The sequence below is a fragment of the Vulpes vulpes genome, chromosome 15 (assembly GCF_048418805.1).
Source record: "Vulpes vulpes isolate BD-2025 chromosome 15, VulVul3, whole genome shotgun sequence".
NCBI classification, from domain to species: Eukaryota; Metazoa; Chordata; class Mammalia; order Carnivora; family Canidae; genus Vulpes; species Vulpes vulpes.
The window spans coordinates 80,467,709-80,484,983 of record NC_132794.1 but is presented as its reverse complement, the minus strand read 5'-3'; the positions used below and the strand labels follow the sequence as shown (position 1 = coordinate 80,484,983).

General features: G+C 40.0%; 1 long non-coding RNA gene across 6 annotated transcripts in view; it reads right to left on the bottom strand.

Moving 5' to 3' along the window:
* Window positions 1-211: 211 nt before the first annotated feature.
* The window catches only part of LOC112917516 (uncharacterized), a 45,640-nt gene continuing 28,576 nt past the window's right edge, over window positions 212-17,275 (bottom strand). The window contains exons 2-9 of one of the 6 annotated variants that reach the window (XR_011997483.1): window positions 16,796-16,961; window positions 13,102-13,163; window positions 12,818-12,857; window positions 12,503-12,652; window positions 5,838-5,950; window positions 2,146-2,247; window positions 1,862-1,957; window positions 212-461 (exon numbers count right to left, since the gene is read on the bottom strand). This is a non-coding gene — a long non-coding RNA (uncharacterized lncRNA). The remainder of the gene's footprint in view (window positions 462-1,861; window positions 1,958-2,145; window positions 2,248-5,837; window positions 5,951-12,502; window positions 12,653-12,817; window positions 12,858-13,101; window positions 13,164-16,795; window positions 16,962-17,275) is intronic. The other 5 variants (XR_011997482.1, XR_011997484.1, XR_011997485.1 and 2 more) reach the window with 5 other exon arrangements.

The window sequence follows — 17,275 nt, the reverse complement described above, 5'->3', positions numbered from 1 at the left end:
TCCTGAAGAATTATTCTCCAAAACTTAAGAAGAAATAAAAACTTTCTTAGAAAAAAATATCTGAAGATATTCATCACTGTCAGACCTGTCCTCTAACAAACGTTTTAGAAGCTCTTTAGGTAAAAGGAAAATGATACAGTGAGAAACTGATTACATAAAGAAAGAAAGAGTGTTGGAGAGGGAAAAATGAAGGTCAAATAGAATCTTTACCTTTTTTATTTTTAATTGATAAAAATTTTAATTCTTTAAAGTAGCGATAGTAACAATTATTGGATGTTTATAGCATACAAATAAGTGAAATAAATGGATGACAGTGTAGTCTTATGTCAAGAACCAGGAGCTCCTTGAACTTGGCCTTTAACATTCATGTTCTCCATCAAGAGCTGTTCCTGTTGTAATCCTTACACCATTTGATAATATTTGGGGGCAGGCATAGCTCCCAGTCAGTGCCTCACTTCACTCTGTTAGTTTAATAAAAGTAGAACAGGGTATTAGTCCTCACAGGGGTTGGGGAATCAGGAGGTAATAAAAAGAAATCAGAAGGAGCTGACAAATGCTCAGTTTTATGAACTGGAGCCATAGGAGTTGATGTTAGGAGTAGGAGGGCAGAATCACACTTGAGAATATAATAGGGAAGCCATTTGAATAGAATGAAGTACTAAAGAGTCAAGGCTTATGAACTGGGCAACAGGCATGTGGAATTTCCACCTACTGCTGTAGTTCTTTACTGTGTCCTTCATGGTTTTTCTGGGGCTGAATTCACCCAAGATATAGGTGTCTGGCTACCCTCAACTAAGTGACTTAGGGTACAATCTTTCAAACTTTTGAGTACAGAAGTTGGCTGAAATTGTATGGGCCTGTAGTTTAGCCCAGTTAAAGGTGTAAGCCTGGCTGGCTCCAATGATATTTTACTGGTGGAATAGGAAAAGGAGAAGCTGAATTGGGACCCTACACAAAACACACAGTGCAATGTGTTCTTTTTTTTTTTTCCCCAATGTGTTCTTATTGGTGAGTAGAGGGAAAAATGACCACAGGAAACCCCACAACTATGTTAGAGGAAACAGTGCTTACAACAAACCACACTCATTGTGGAATTTGCTGTACTGGGCTTTCATTTGGACAAAACATTGAGGGTTAGAGTGAAATGTCCCTACAACTTGAACACAAATGTCTCTTCTGAGATTTACATGTCATAAAGTGAAGAAATGTTTTCTCTTCTTAGCGGTTATTATAAGAATTCTTTACTCATAAGGGACTTGGATTTTTTTGGAAGTTGGTTTTAAAAGTCCATTGAGGGGATAGTAACAAGCTTTAAGGACCTGGGTTTTGGGCTGGTGCCTAGTTTCCATGAGGAAGAGAAAAATTCTGTCTAATAAATGAGAAGGGGAGGAGTTTGATGTTCCTACAGAGACAAATCCAGGAGGGAAGAAAAAGGATCAAGAAGGACTGACTCCTATGGGAAGGGATGATTAATGACTCTGGAGTTGAGAGCAGATCCAAAAAGAGCAAATAGAAACATCTGATAATTTTTTGTTTTGTTTTGTTTTGTTTTTATCATGTTGGGGCTAAATGATGCAAACCCTTTTTGCCATCTCCTCTATAAAATTGCCCCTGATCTGGAATGTGTGGGCTGGGGGTAGGGAAAGATGAAGGGTAGAGGGAGATCCAGACAATAGACCGCACTCATATAGAGAAACTCTTTGCCTTGCGTCACTAGGCATGACAAGTTGAGTGTGTGTGTTTTCTTGATCAAGGCAGGATAAGTGCAGCCTAAAAATCCTTGGTTGAATATGAAAGGAAGCTGTAACAATAATTTATCTGTGTGAACCAAAGTGTGAAAACTTCACAGTTAGCATCATACCTCTCATTGTTTAAGGGAGCTTGTTAAATTTGGTCTGACTTCACAGAAAGGCATGATTGGTTAATTTATCCATTCTGGCAACATGTATTCATGATCCTGTAAATAAAATAGGCTTACTTGATTAGAGGGCTTGAGAGGTAAAAGCCAGCAGATCTGTTATAAAAGAATTTCTAAAGCTATTTCTTTTGACAGAAGGAAAACTGTATCAGAGGGAAACTTGAAACATCAGGAATGAAGGAAGAGCAATAGGAATAATAAATATTTGGATAAATACAATAGCTTACTTTTCTCTTCTTCAGTTCTTTAAAATAAGCTGGATGGCTAGGAGAAAATATAACATTGTCCGGTGAGGCTTTCAATGCACGTAGGTGTAATACTTGAGATAACTGCCACATAGAAGGGAGAGGGAAAAGGGACCTGTATATTGGCAAGGTTTATACAACCCACTTGAAGTTTTAAAACATTGACTCCAGATATTTTTAAAGTTAAATATGTTTATCTTAATCCTCAGAACAACCACCAAAACAGACAGACAAATGAAATATAAGAAAATAAACTATGCAGAGAGATATAGTGAAAATACAATAGATAAATGAAAATAGAATATTAAAAAGTGTTTGAATATCCCAAAAGAGGGCAAGAAAAAGGAAACAAAGAAATGAAAAACTGAGGTAATAAATAGAAATCAAATGAAAAACTGAGGTAATAAATAGAAATCAAATACATAATGGTAAACTTAAATCTAAATGTATAAATAATTACATTAAATGTAAATGGTCTAGACATACCAATTATGAAAGAGAGATTATCAGAATGGATAAGCAAACACATGACACAGCTATATGTTGTCTAAATGACAGCAATGGGCAAGTTAAAAGTAAAAGGATGGAGAAACATTTACCACTAAGCTAATACTGAAATGGCTATATTAATATCAAAGTAGACTTCAGAGCAAAGAAAATTACCAGGGACAAAGAAGGAAAATATATAATGATCAAAGAATCAACTCTTCATGAACACTTAACAACCATACATGTGTGAAAACTAAAATCAGAGCTTCAAAATAAATAGTGTAAAAGGTGGCAGAACTGAAAGGGTTAATAAACAAACCCACAATCTTAGTCAGAGATCTCAACGCTTTGTCAGTAATGATAGAACTAACAGAAATTCATCAAGATATAGAACTGATAAACACCATCAGCCAAGTGGTTATATATATAATTGATATTTATAGAACTGTCCACCTAAAAGAGCAGAATACACATTTCACGGGAAAGTAGATTGCCTGAACTGAGCAAAAATGAAAATACAACATATAAAATTTATAGAATAAAGGTAAAGGGATGTTGTGAGGCAAATTTATAGAAATAAGTGCTTATGTTTGGAAAAGAAGGAAGGTTTCAAATAAATAATCCAAGCTTTCATGTTAAGTCTCTATAAAGAGAAGAACAAAAGATGACAAAGCAAGCAGAAGGAAGAAAATAAGAAAGGTAGGACCAGAAATCAGTGAAATTTAAAACAGAAAAACAATAGAGAATAATTGATAAAACCAAAAGCTGATTCTTTAAAAAAAAAAACAAACCTCTAGAAAAACTGACAAAGATAAAAAGAGAGAAGACTCAACTTATCAATATCAGAAATGAAAGAAGGGGTATTACTGTAGATCCTGCAGACATTAAAAGAATAATAAGGGAATATTATGAGCAACTTTATGCTCATACATTTGACAACTTAAAAGAAATGGACACATTTTTAAAAACCATAAATTACCAAAACACACTCAAAATTGAATAGATAACCACTATAAAATAAATTGACTTTGTAGTTACAACTCTTGAAAAAGAGATGTCTATCCAGGTGGCTTCACTGGCAAATTCTAAAATAACATTTAACAAAGAAATAACACCAATTCTAAACAATTTCTTCCAGAAAATAGAAGAAGAAGGAACAGTTCCAAACTCAGTTTATAAATGATGGCAACTGCCAGAACCCAAGGTTGTTTTGGGGGAGTTGAACAGGGACAGGAAATAATTTTTTCTTTCATTTTAGGCCATTTTATAGGAGGGGACAGGGATTTGATACTTAATCATGTGCATGAATTACTTTAATTATAACTGTAATTAAATATGAGCATCCTGATGACAGGTCTCTGAGGTACTCAGCACAGAGCTATCAGTTGTATCACCCTATGGACTCTGTCACTGGAAGTTAGGAACCCAGCTGTAATTTTTTTCATTTAAAAAAACATTCTTTTTTTGCAACTCCAGAGGTATCTCAGAGGACTTCTGACATCTGACCTGCCTCATCTTCGTTCTTATATTGATAATTTCCCCTAAGTGAGGCCCTTGATCTACCAAAATGGGGTGAATTCAGAGTTTTTTCCAAAATCAGCCTCAGGAGAGCAATCAGTGAGGTTCTCAGAAAAGAATGCACATTGAGGAAATCCCCTTTGAGCTGACCATGTCTGTGAACTCCAGTTCTGTTTGTGGTTTCATATTTGCCAAGCACCCAGAGAGTATCAGGGGACTCTCAGAGAGAACACATGGGAGTACTTGTGGGAGGCCATGACACCATGCATTGTGAAACTGCACTGGCTGGGAGCATGGCTGACCTTGGGCAAATATCCACTTGGGGTGGGTGATTGGGGCTGAGCCATGCTATACAGCCCACTTGGGAGAATTGCCATGGCATGGGGGCAGGATAGAGTCAAAGTTTTGTGGACATAGAATAACCCCATGGTCCTTATGTAACCTTTGATAGAGGCCAGGAAAAAGGAATCAGAACCACATAGAATGGACCTCAGGGCTTTAGCAGGGGAGAACTGGTTGGCAAAATCCTATTCTCTGTCAAGAACCAGATGTTTTGAATAACACAGCTATTTTTTTTCAAGCCAGATATCTTTGGATGGATCTCAGTTTTATTTCTTCCTAGCATATTGTACAAGCTTATCAGACCTCTTGGGATGCTTAAAATTGCTAATCATTTTCTCATCATCTGAAGTGTGTGGTGTCAGGAGTGGGGGATCCAGCTGGTGTCACACCTGGGATTTGACTTCCCCACAACTGGTCCCAAACCAGCTGTTGGGCATGATTTGAGGCAGCTTAGGCATCACTGAGAACTCAACCTCTGCCACCCCCACAGATGGGCCCATGGACAAGATGTGAGGGGACTGGATAGAACCCCTCTATGGAATCTGCTATGAGTTCTGCCCACAAAGCATTCAGAAGAGGCAGCATAGGGAGCAGAAAGGCAGGCAAAGCTTCTCTCCAAACCACCTTTCTTGCCAGATCCTGCAGTGGATACATGTACAATCACATTTGAGAAAACAGGAGACAGGCTTTGAGAGAGCAGCAAAGACCCACAGAACCAACCACCCTCTTCTTCCTAATTATATAGACAGGTGGGAATATTGGAAAAAGGAGCAATTATAATAGCAAATGCATATAGAGCATTTACTTTGTACCAGGCACTATTTTGAGGGTGCTATGTATGCTAACCTATGGCCTTTGTATCTCTCACAACAACCCTCTGGATTCATATTATCAACATCTGTCAGATTAGGGCACTAACGAACACTGGGACAAACACCCTGCTGGTATGATCACACAGTTAGGAAATGGCCAAACCAATATGCAAAGTTGGGTAGTCTGGCTCCAGAATTTGGGTATGCAAGCCCTAGTCTAAACTTCCTCTCTCCTCCCACAAAGCAATGGCCATTGGGATGTGCCAAGTCCCATGGTTCTTCTGCTTTACAGCGTTATCATATGTCTCCATCAAGCAGTATGACAGCCTTTGGAAAACAAAGTTCTTTTTCAATTACATGTGTTTCATGACATGCAGGAATAGAAGTAAAATATTAATCTCAAATGGCATTTAGCACCTTCAATTCATCCTTCAGACTGACTGAAACATAATTTTTGTGTTCCCCATCTGGGGACTGGGTGGGGAGTAGGGTCAGACAGCAGGACACAGGTACCTGAGTGTCCCTAAGATGACTTCCAATTCTGGGTGGGCTGTAACTTGGGGGAGATGCAAATGGCTGAGTAGACATACAGAGGCAATAGTGTGGTCAGAAGAACAGCAAACCATCTACAACAGAAACACATATGCAGAGAGCTGAAGTGGCAGGAAGGAAGCACAGACTGGCTTTAAACTCAACTCAGAGGGCAGCCTGGGTGGCTCAGCGGTTTTTGGCACCGCCTTCAGTCCCGGGAGTGAACCTGGAGACCCAGGATTGAGTCCCACGTCGGGCTCCCTGCATGGAGCCTGCTTCTCCCTCTGCCTGTGTCTCTGCCTCTCTCTCTCTCTTTCTGTGTCTCTCATGAGTAAATAAATAAAATCTTAAAAAAAAAAAAACCCACAACCCTCAACTCAGAAATTCAGGGAACGGATGAGGAGTGAGGTACAGATAAGTAAGATGAGGTGAGTGGTTCCTCAGGCTGAGTCTGCTCCAGCTTGGGCTCAGAGAGGGCTGCCCTCTCTGTAACATTTTATGGTGGGCTGGCCTTGGCCATGCCAGACAGGAATAAAGTTAAAACAATGCCTCCTAACTTCACATCATGATCTGTAACTGTTGTCTCCCACTCGTTCGATGTTCCTCTGTCTCTCTTTCCCTCACCTTGAGCATGCAGCATCATTTTTGTTCATGATACTATCATCATTGGTCAATTCATGGCCTGATTTTATTCATGTGTTCATATATTTTGCTCATAAAATATTTTTGATACTGTAATAAGCCCCCATGTGTCACAATTCCATGTGAAAACTAGAACCTAGAGTATTCTATATTCCCAGGAATATGTCTGAGCTTTTCCAATCTCATTCCCTAGATTTTCTTTTAAAATTTATTTTTGTCAGCCCCGTGTTTGCCCAATTATTAGCATTGCCTCTATCAGCTTGGATGTTAAACAGTTGCAGTTGATTTTTCAGCAAATGCTCTGGGGTTAGAATTCTCTTCATTGAGCAAGCTCTGAGTCAGGTCAAATAAAGATAAATCCTATTATTAGGGCTTTTTCAGGGAGCTTCCAGACAGATAAAATGTGACAATTCTTTCAGGATGAGGCTTTCTGGGGTGCTCCAAACCCATTCTGCCCCCTCCATATCTGCTAGGCTGCTGTTTTTCACATCTAGTATGGTTCTGAGTCTGTTGGTTTCCAAGGCTATCATGGAGCTGAATATAGGAGGATGGGAATATGGCAAGTCAAAATGCCATATTCTGTTCTTACTGGGATTCAGACATTTTTCTTGAGTAAATGTTGTGGGATAGTTTCAAGACTTTGACTAATTTTTGGAGTTCTGAAAAAGTTAACTTTGATAATCTTTGCCAGCATTATGGTTGCTTTTATAGAGGAGCTTGTTTTAGGAGATACTTATTCCACCATCCTAGAAGTACTTTGCATGAGGGATATTTTATAATAATAAAATGATCAGTTCCATTCAATTATCAGGAAGACATTACAGTCATTAATGTTTATGTATCTAAGAGCTTTAAAGTGCTTGAAGCAGGGACGTCTGGGTGGCTCAGTGGTTGAGGGGTCTGCCTTCAGCTCAGGGTGTGATCCCTGGTCCAAGGATTTAGTCTTGCATCTGGCTCCCTATGAGGAGCTTGCTTCTCCCTCTGCCTATGTCTCTGCCTCTTTAAAAAATAAATAAATAAAGTGCTTGAACCAAAACTGGAAGATTTAGGAGAGTAACCAATAAATTCACACTAATAGTAGGGCATTTTTCAACATTGCTCTCAGTGGGTTGCACTCAAAACAAGGAGAGAAAATATCACTAAGATATTTTTAGCAGCTTGAAAAACACAATCAATACATTTGACTTAATGGGCTTTCACAGAATACTACATCTAACAATTACAGAATACATATTTTCTTAAAGTACACGTGGAGCATTCATCAAGAGAAGCTATATTTGGGCCACCAAGTATCAATAAATCTATAAGAATTGAAATTATAAGTGGCTGATCACAAAATAAATTAAAATAAAATTGGAAAATCCCCAAATAGTAAGCAACCAAACAGAACATTACTGAGCAGCTCATTGGTTAGAGAAGAAATCACAAGGGAATTTATTTTTATTTTTTTTAATAAATTAATTTTTATTGGTGTTCAATTTACCAACATACAGAATAACACCCAGTGCTCATCCCGTCAAGTGTCCCCCTCAGTGCCCGTCACCCATTCACCCCCACCCCCCGCCCTCCTCCCCTTCCACCACCCCTAGTTCATTTCCCAGAGTTAGGAGTCTTTATGTTCTGTCTCCCTTCCTGATATTTCCCACACATTTCTTCTCCCTTCCCACAAGGGAATTTAGAAACTGTTTTAAGTTCTATGACAATGAAAATACAACATATCAAAATTTTGTGGCAGAAAAGGCATATTTAGAGTTTTAAGTATTTATTTTAGAAAAGAAAATAGATATAATATCAGTTATCTAAGCTTCTATCTCAACAAGCTAAAAAAGAAAGTGAAAAGTACCCAAGTGTTAGAAAGAAAGAAGTAATAAAGAGCAGAAGTCAATGAGGTAAGCAATAGATACATAAAAGAGAAAATTAACAAAGCCCAAAGTTAGTCCTTTGACAAGATTAATAAACTGGTAAATCTCTGGCAAGACTGATTTATAAAAAAAAAAAAAGAGAGAGAGAGAGAGAAAATGCAAATTGCCAATAACAGAAACAATAAAGAAATTATTACTCCAGATCCTAAAAACCATCAAAAGAGTAGTAAGAGAACCTAATGGGTAATATTATGTTATTAAATTTGACAACTTGGATGACATGGACAAATTCTATAAAAAATACAACTTAGTAAAAGTGACAAATAAAATAGGAAATCCAAATACCTCTAGATCTATTAAAGGAATCGAATTCATTAGAAAAAAAAAATCCACAAAGACATTTCCAGGCCTAGATAGATTCACTGATAAATTCTATCAAGTATTTAAAAAGAAAAAAAAATACCAAGCTTACACAAATTCTTTTCGGAAATGAATGTGGGAATTCTCCCCAAACTGAGGCCAATATGATATTGACACCAAAACTAAATCAAGATATTACAAAAAAAGGAAACCATAATGTCTCTTGAGGACAGAAATACACATCTTTAGCAAAATTGGACAAAATGAATCAAACTATATTTAATTATTTTTTCAAATGATATTTTAAAAAGATAATCATTATGATCATGAATGGCTTCCCCCAGGAATGCATGTTGGTTTGTATTTGATAATCCACCCATGTAATTCAGCACATTAACAAAATAAGAGAAAATACATATAGTTATCCTAACAGATACAAGAAAAAGATATGACAAAGTTCAAGACTCACTTAAGATACAGAGCATGATCTCTCAGCAAAGTAGAATACAAGGAAACTAACTCAGTAGGGAAATGGGGAAAGAGGTCTCCTCTTGCCAGTTAGATTTTCTATTGCTAAGGAGGTCCTATCCAGGGAAATAAGACAATTAAAAGAAATGCTTAGGAAAAAGAATAAAAAAGGAAAAAATATAACAGTCTATCACTGTTTTTAGTAGGAAGTAAATACATAATGTTTAAAAACTAGAATATCAGCTACAGTCTTTATGGAGAATAATTTGGCAATATCCATCAAAACGTAAAATACACATGTCATTTGACTTACAAATCCACTTCTTAAAACCCTTTCTAAGGGTATATTTGGCACATGTGTAAAATAATGAATGTGTAAGGATATCACTGAGGTCTTTTAAAAATTTTTATAACTAGCAAATGTTTGGAAACAAGCTAAATATTCATTAGCATGGAACTGGCTAAAGAATATTATGAGATACTCTGCAGCTGTAAGAAGAATGAGAATAATAAGCACCTTGATATGTTCTAATGTGGAACAATATAAGATATTTTTTATAGTTTAAAAAAAGCCAGTTGCAAAATAGTAAATGGATTCTGGCTCACTCCTCATTGAACTGTGCACATCTAATTCAATTTCATTTAGGGCACCTCAAGGACTGCTTGCATTTTCTGAGGTCTTCTGAGGTCTTTTCTAGGAACACCCACTTCTTATCTATGCATACCCTGCCCAGGTGTATTGTGAGGCATACCAAATACTTGAGAACTGATATTTAAATGAATGAGTGTACGTTTGTCATTTCCATGTTGTTCCTTCTCCCACACTAATTTGAAACGCTTTATTGTTCACGGTCAACCAAGAACTATGCCCTCTGTGCTTCATAGCTAACAGTAATGCTATGCAAAAGCAGTGTATGCTATTGGCCACAGGGTGAGACACAGATGCCTCAGTTCTATTTCTGGCTCTGACTGAAACATAGAAATGTGTCTGTCCCCATGACATTTCCTTTTCTGTGCTTTGATATGTGCATCTGCTCAATGGGTAAAATGATATCCCAGGGACCAATATTGTAGAACATTGTAGGAGATGACTAGAGCATGCCTAGGCATGGAGTGTGTGTGTGGGGGGTGGGGGTAAGGGAAAAGATGGACAGGCTTTCAGAGGGGACTTTGGTTCCCCATGGTGAAAAGCACTGGATTAAATCTAGAACATGTGAAGGTAGGGGCAAAAAGACTCCTACAGCAAATGATTCAAATGATTAGACTCGTATTTCCTCTACAACAGTAAGTACCTGTAAGCCCAAAGGAAAGGGAAAATGCACCTCTCATAATCACAGTTACATGGCTGGCATTCAATAAGTATTTGCCAACTAGACCATTAGATAAATGAAAACAAAAAGTGTGAGTCAGAGAGAGAGAGAGCTACTGCTCAGTGCCATTCCACCAGGGGGGCCACTGCCCTTTGTATTCCCAATCCTCCCAGTACTGGACAAAGACAGGACAAACAGCAGACCCCTTCAAACTTTGATACACAAAATATTCAAATACAAGACCACAGAAGAAGAGTCTATGTTTGAGGGAAAATGTGTGGAGCATCGTCAAACTATCTGTCCTGCTTTGCTGATGTCACTTGAAGAGTTTGACACGAACTGGCTGACACCAGAGGAACAGTCCTCTCTAGCTCTCCCTTTCCTGGTGAGAAAGAAGTGAATGAATGTAGGAATGATCACTTAATATAGAATTATTTTTTCCTTAGTGTCTTTCACTTGACTAGAGCTTATGACTGTTTAAAGGTCTTTCTTAATATTATTGCATTGACTTTCACAACCCATTCTTTGTGTGAGACAATGGAGGAGGGATTATTTTCATTTGGTTTGACAATGGAGAAACTGAGGCCTACCGGGATTTCATGGCTTTTCTAAGATCCAGTTGCTAAATGGAGAAGGTGAGATTCATCTCAGGTTTTATTTATTTAGCAAAGTCTAAGTATCTCATATGTTGGAGGCACTTGCTGAATGCTGAATAAACCACATGTTCTAATTCAAGGCCTACAGAGCCCAGTTCATAAAACAAGTGAACAGGGCTAATGTGTGATACCTTTCCAGTTATAAAAGCAGAAAAATACTAGATAAGTGTAACCAAAACAAAGCCTTGTTGGAAATATAGCTGACCTTAGTAGGAAGAAAGAAGAAGAAAGAAAGAAGAAGGAAAAAGAAAGAAGAAAGAAAGAAAGAAAGAAAGAAAGAAAGAAAGAAAGAAAGAAAAAAGAAAGAAGAAAGAAAGGCAAATTTCCACATGCCAGAAATGAAATGGAACCCAAAGGCAGGAAAGTAGCCTGCAATCAGATGTTTCAGACAGCAGAGGAGGAAATCTGGATGAATGTCCAGGTGGCTGGGGGTGGGCACAGGATACCCCACCAGAATAAGAGAAGGGGTAGAAGGCTTGTCGAAAGCTGGAGGTTGGATCTGAGATGGCCTAAAAAGAACTGGAAGTCTGAAAGTCCTTCTATAAAGGGAAGCTTCAAAGTTGGAAGCATTAAGGAAGACTACTGTTCACCTGGGCTCTGAGTAGAAAGGAAAGAAAAGTAACCTGTAAGGTATCAAAACAGGAAGCCCATGCCATGCAAAGGGGTGGTATGGAGTTCCGGTGTACATCCCCATATGGTATGAAAACCCCTGAGTAGTGAGTGTGACACTGAACCGACAAGGTGTTGTACTATAAGGGCCTGGCAATCAGGGATTTTTTTATTGTAACAGAATGAGTGCCCGACATTAAACTTCTGACTATGGAGACATTCATTTCAAAGATGTCCTTCTGGAAAAAACACACTGCCAGCTACACAGCTAGATGAGGAGCCAGGCCCATGAAGTCCCCTTATGGAAAGCTCTGAGTGACCAAGATAACTGACTGCTTATGTGATCCTGCTTTTCCCTTCCTGTACTTTTTTTTTTTTTTTTGGTAAGATTTATTTATTTTAGAGAAGAGAGAGTGTAAGCAGGAGAGGCAGAGGGAGACGGAGAAAGAATCTCAAGCAGACTCCATGCTGAGTGTGGATCCCCATGCAGGACTCAATTTCATGACCCTGAGATCAGGCCCTGAGCCAAAACAGAGAGCCAGTCCCTAATCTAGGGTGCCTGCCTTCCCCTACTTCTGTTCCCACTCTTATGTTTCAAATTCATCAAGAGAGAGTGAAACTGCAAAGCCCTAGGCCCCCTACTCTTGCCCCCAATAAAGACAGAACCCCAGGCCCATGTTTTTTTTTTCTCTCTGTTTCTCCGTATGACCTCACTTTGTGGTCCCATGTCTTCCATGTACCCTTGAAGACTTGTGACGAAGAAAGTTAGCTTGTCTTTCTGCAGTTCCATGATGACTGTGGTTGAGGTTCCTCTTGAGATCATCAAACTCATGAGGGCTGGTCTAGCTTCAATGTTGGCTCTGGTCAAGGAAACGTCTGTGGGGGCTCAGCTGCAAGCATATAGTTCCGGTGAGGGCCCCAGGCAGTCCTAGCCTGGCATCACTATAGCCCCCCCACAAAACAGGTGCCCCATAGGAACACAGGCAAAGCCACTCTGTCTGGGCCTTCCCACAGTCCAGAGTGCCCAAAGTGCCAGAGAGAAATAAATTCCTCACCTTAAAACAGGAATGATGAACTGTACAAGACAGCTGTCAACTGTGGGAAGTGTTTAGAAAACACAACAAACATGAAAATAATGCATAGCAATGTGGGATAATCAAGCTGTTTGCAAGAAGCTAAAAATAAGCCTCTTTTAATGTATTCAAGAGATGAAAAAGGACCAGAATCTCAAAGGAAACAATGGATTCTGGGGAAAAACAAAACTAGCAAGGCAAAGTTGAGCAAATGAATTTCCCGAAATAACAATGCAGTAATTGAGATAAACAAGAAGATAACATACCAGCAAGTTAGATTGACCTGAAGAAGGAGTGAATCCCTGGGTGATGGAACTGAGCAACCTGTCTGGAGAGAGAAAACATACCCCATAATTTTGGAAGTAGAGAGAATAAGGAGAGCCAGTGTCCATCTAACAGGAGTTATAAAAGTAGGGAAGACACAGAGGATGTGGGAGGCCATATCAAAGTCCCAGAAATTTCCACGCATATTGCATCTTCAGTTAACATTGGATATGGAGTCCCAAGGGGTAAAGAAAAATGACAACACATCAAGAGCCATGGAGGTCAAGCCACAGAATGGTCTAGACCAGCAGGCATGGGAAGGGGATGAGCATTTAGAGAGCTAGTTGCTGAGGAGGGCCCCGTGGGCCCAGGCCCCAGAGAGGCTCAAAGAAAGAGAGAACTGGCCTAGGGAGGTGGCCACTTTAGAAGCCTGATGGGGAGATGTGGAGCAGAGTGATGGGGCGTTGAATCAGGACCAACTTGTGAGGCTCAGGGGAAATGAGGCAGTCATGTGGGTGTGAGGGGTGGAAAGTGGCCGCAGTGCGAGGGAGAGCCGCAGAGGGAGGCAGGCTCCACTCCGGGAGAACATTGTGTGTCCTTCCTCACAGGCCCAGGGGAGTCGCCAAGGAATTTAAGCACAGCAAGCACAGGGTAACAGTTGTGCTTTAGAGGACATTCTGGCTCTGTGTGGAGGACGGACAGGAAGTAGATAAAAATGGAAACATGGACATGAGCTAGAAGATCGTTACCACAGTTCAAACATGGGATGGATGCTGACGGCTGGCATGCAGCCAAGGGGGGTTCAGGGAAGGAGACAGCCCTGCAAAGGCTGGAGGACCTGTAGTGTGGAGGACACGGAGCCTGCCGGCAGAGGGAGGAGAGACAATGGATGATTCCCGTGTGTCTGGCTGGGGGACACGGATGCCTGGTCCTCTGACACAGGTCATTCAAGCTTTCTAATCTTCCTGGCCCTGTGGGTTTTAGAATGTTTCTCTCTCAGGGAAGCCCGGGTGGCTCAGTGGTTTAGCACTGCCTTCAGCCCAAGGCATGATCCTGGAGACCTGGGATCGAGTCCCACATCGGGCTCCCTGCATGGAGCCTGCTTCTCCCTCTGCCTGTGTCTCTGCCTCTCTCTCTCTGTATCTCTCATGAATAAATAAATAAAATCTTTAAAAAAAAAGAAAAAAGAAAAAAAAGAATGTTTCACTGTCTATTCACTATTTACTATTTCACCATCTCCCCCCCGCCTTTTTTTTAAAGATTTTATTTATTCATGAGAGAGACAGAGAGAGAAAGGCAGAGACACAGGCAGAGGGAGAAGCAGGCTCCATGCAGGGAGCCGGATGCGGAACTCGATCCCGGGACTCGATCCTGGGACTCCAGGATCACACCCTGGGCCGAAGGCAGGCACTAAACCACTGAGCCACCCAGGGATCCTCTCACCATCTCCCTTTTTAGCCTACACCATACATCATAGATTCACAATGATTAATCCATCTCTATGAATAATTTTGAAAGGAAATTCATGTTCAGTTTGGGACAAATGGTGATGTTCTTTGCAAGGTAATGTTACATAAAGGAGAAGCAGAAGGGTGTTTACACTATTTATGCGCTATATAGAGAGGCCTCTTTAGAAAGGAAGTAAATACTTATAAATATGTGGAGGCCCAGAGTACACGTGTGAGGGGTTGGAGGAGATGATGTTTATAATCCTAGCAATTCCTCCGCATCATAAATGGGTGCTAATGGCATAGATTAACAAGATACAGGTGAAATATTACAGGACTGTGGAGAGCCTAGGCTGGCTCTATCCATCCTCCCCAGTCCTCTTGATGGGTGACAGGGTGGACACAGGGTTTCTCAGTCCAGGAATGGGAAGAAAGAATAGTTTTTATCTGTGGGTGAGTTGCAGCATCAAAGGGAGATGTTACTGAATGTCCATAATGTGCCAGAGATTCTTCATATGTGAATTTTAAGCGAGTTTCCCTGCAAACCTAATTGTGATTATCCTTATAACTCTCTGAAAGGGGAGTAAATGGGACTCAGAGAAGCTCCTTAGCCAAAGTCACAGTCCATGAACTGGGAGATGTTTTGAAAGCAGGCCTGTGGGGTTCCTACTGTAACCCCACCCTGAGTCAAGGGCCCCCTCACTAGGCCCTCTTGCAGGCTCCTTACTCCCCACTTCTTCATGAGGGGCTTCACGGAGCCTCCAGGATAGCTCAGGCATTAGTCTAGCTCTGTTCCTCCACCCCCTTGCTGTACCGTCTTCAAAAATCACTTAACTCTTGCTGCCTTGGCCTCATCTGTGAAATGGGGATTGAATTTCATTACTGCCTTGCTTCTGACAGTCTACCCAGTGAAGCCTCAGTGATTAATGATTAATGAGATCATGGTGGGGGGGGGGGTGTTGTGCCCCAGAGTAGACCCATTTATTATGGAGCAGAGTCCATATTTCTTCTTCTTTTCAAACACTGACAATGATTGTTTTTTTAAAAAGTAAGATAAGGTAAGGTAAAAAATTTCCAGAATTTTATTGCATAACATTTAGTAATTACAAACTAGCTTAAGCTAAAAACCTTTAATAAGTTAATGATGTGAGATTACTATCTGAGAAAACTGATTTGTTCTTGGTGCTGGTATAATTTTCAAGAGTTTAACCAGACTTAGCTTTTTTATTCCCTAAATAAAATGGATTATGCACAAAGTGACATTTCAAATTACCAGAGTTTCCAAACACCTTTAGGGCTGTGAGGTTTAGTCCTTTCTGTAGGGAGAGACTGGGGAATATAGCTTAAATAATTCTAAACCAGCTCTCAGCTTGTTATGACTTTTCCAAACATTATGATTGAATGAATTTCTACACGTTTCTTTAAAAAGTTAAAGCTAAGAGTTAAGGATAGAGCAGTGTCATCAATCTTTAAAAACACCACTGACAACGACTTACACATAAGAGTCATTGTTCTGTGTGGGGGCCGGGTAAGTGATGCCTGCTTAGGGGTGGTTCAGAATCTTGAGGGACATGTATTTATGTAAACAGGTCATTTTAATGCAAAGCATATGTGATTAGAAATCAGGCACGACTCTCAGACTCATGGAAGGTGTTAGTCCGAGCACATATCTTTGCACGTTTCTGATACTCTCCTAGAGGATTCTTTTATTCATTTGATATGCATGATGTGAGCATAGTTCTAAGGCAAGTATGTAACAGGGGTGGATAAGTAATGATCAACAGGAATGGGGTTTAAGACTCCAGTGCCTATAGGTAGGAAGCTAGTGGGCATGGGCTCACTAAGGGATTGGTGCATCTCTAACAGGTGCCACACCTGAATGAAAGCTAAGCCTTCTTCCAAGAGATGGCAGGGGTTTGGAATTTTATGTGAAGCTTTTTGGTTTGCAACTATTGGTAATTAATTGCAAAATCCTATTTTGTTAAACATTGGGCACTGTGTTGGGCAAGATAGAACTAGTTAGCCACCTTTCCTCTACATGATTTTTTTGCCCTCCCAAATGTTGCTTCTACCAACTGCTCCCATAGTTACTCTCTGGTAACCTTTTTGCCTCTATGTGTTAAGTAGCAATGTTCTGTGTGGGGCATCTAAAAATGCAACAAGTTAGTTGTAGGTCTCACTTGTGCCATAGTGAACTCATTTCTCAAAAAGAGCAGTTCTGTTACTAATTAAGAAAGGGCAGTCTCACCTGAATGCATTGCTCGAGGGAAACAGATTCAAATGTATGTACTTCTCAGTGGCCAGCCAAGCATTCTCCTTCATGGCATCTTTCATTTATTTATTCTTCCTTGCACAGAAGCTCAGTGCTCAGTATGCATGATTTAAACCCTCTGTTGGCTCTAAGGCCTTTTAAACTAGAAAAAAAAAAAAAGAATTTTAGAGCTCCTTCTAGAAGCTGGCTTCTTATGTATATTTCTGTGTTATCATTTCTCTTTGTGAACAAAGCCCATACAGGAGGCTGGAGAAGTCCAGAACTCCCCATTAGCAAGTCATGCATCCTGAATTAGATATATGGCCCGTAAATGTCAACCTGACCCACTATGGCAAGCTTGGGCTCCTAGTGACCTTGACTCCTCCTCATCTTCCGTGGTTGTGCCACTTCCAGTGTGACTGAAGTGGACAAATCAGCCTAAGGACATTGGTCATATTTTTCCAACACCCATTTAAG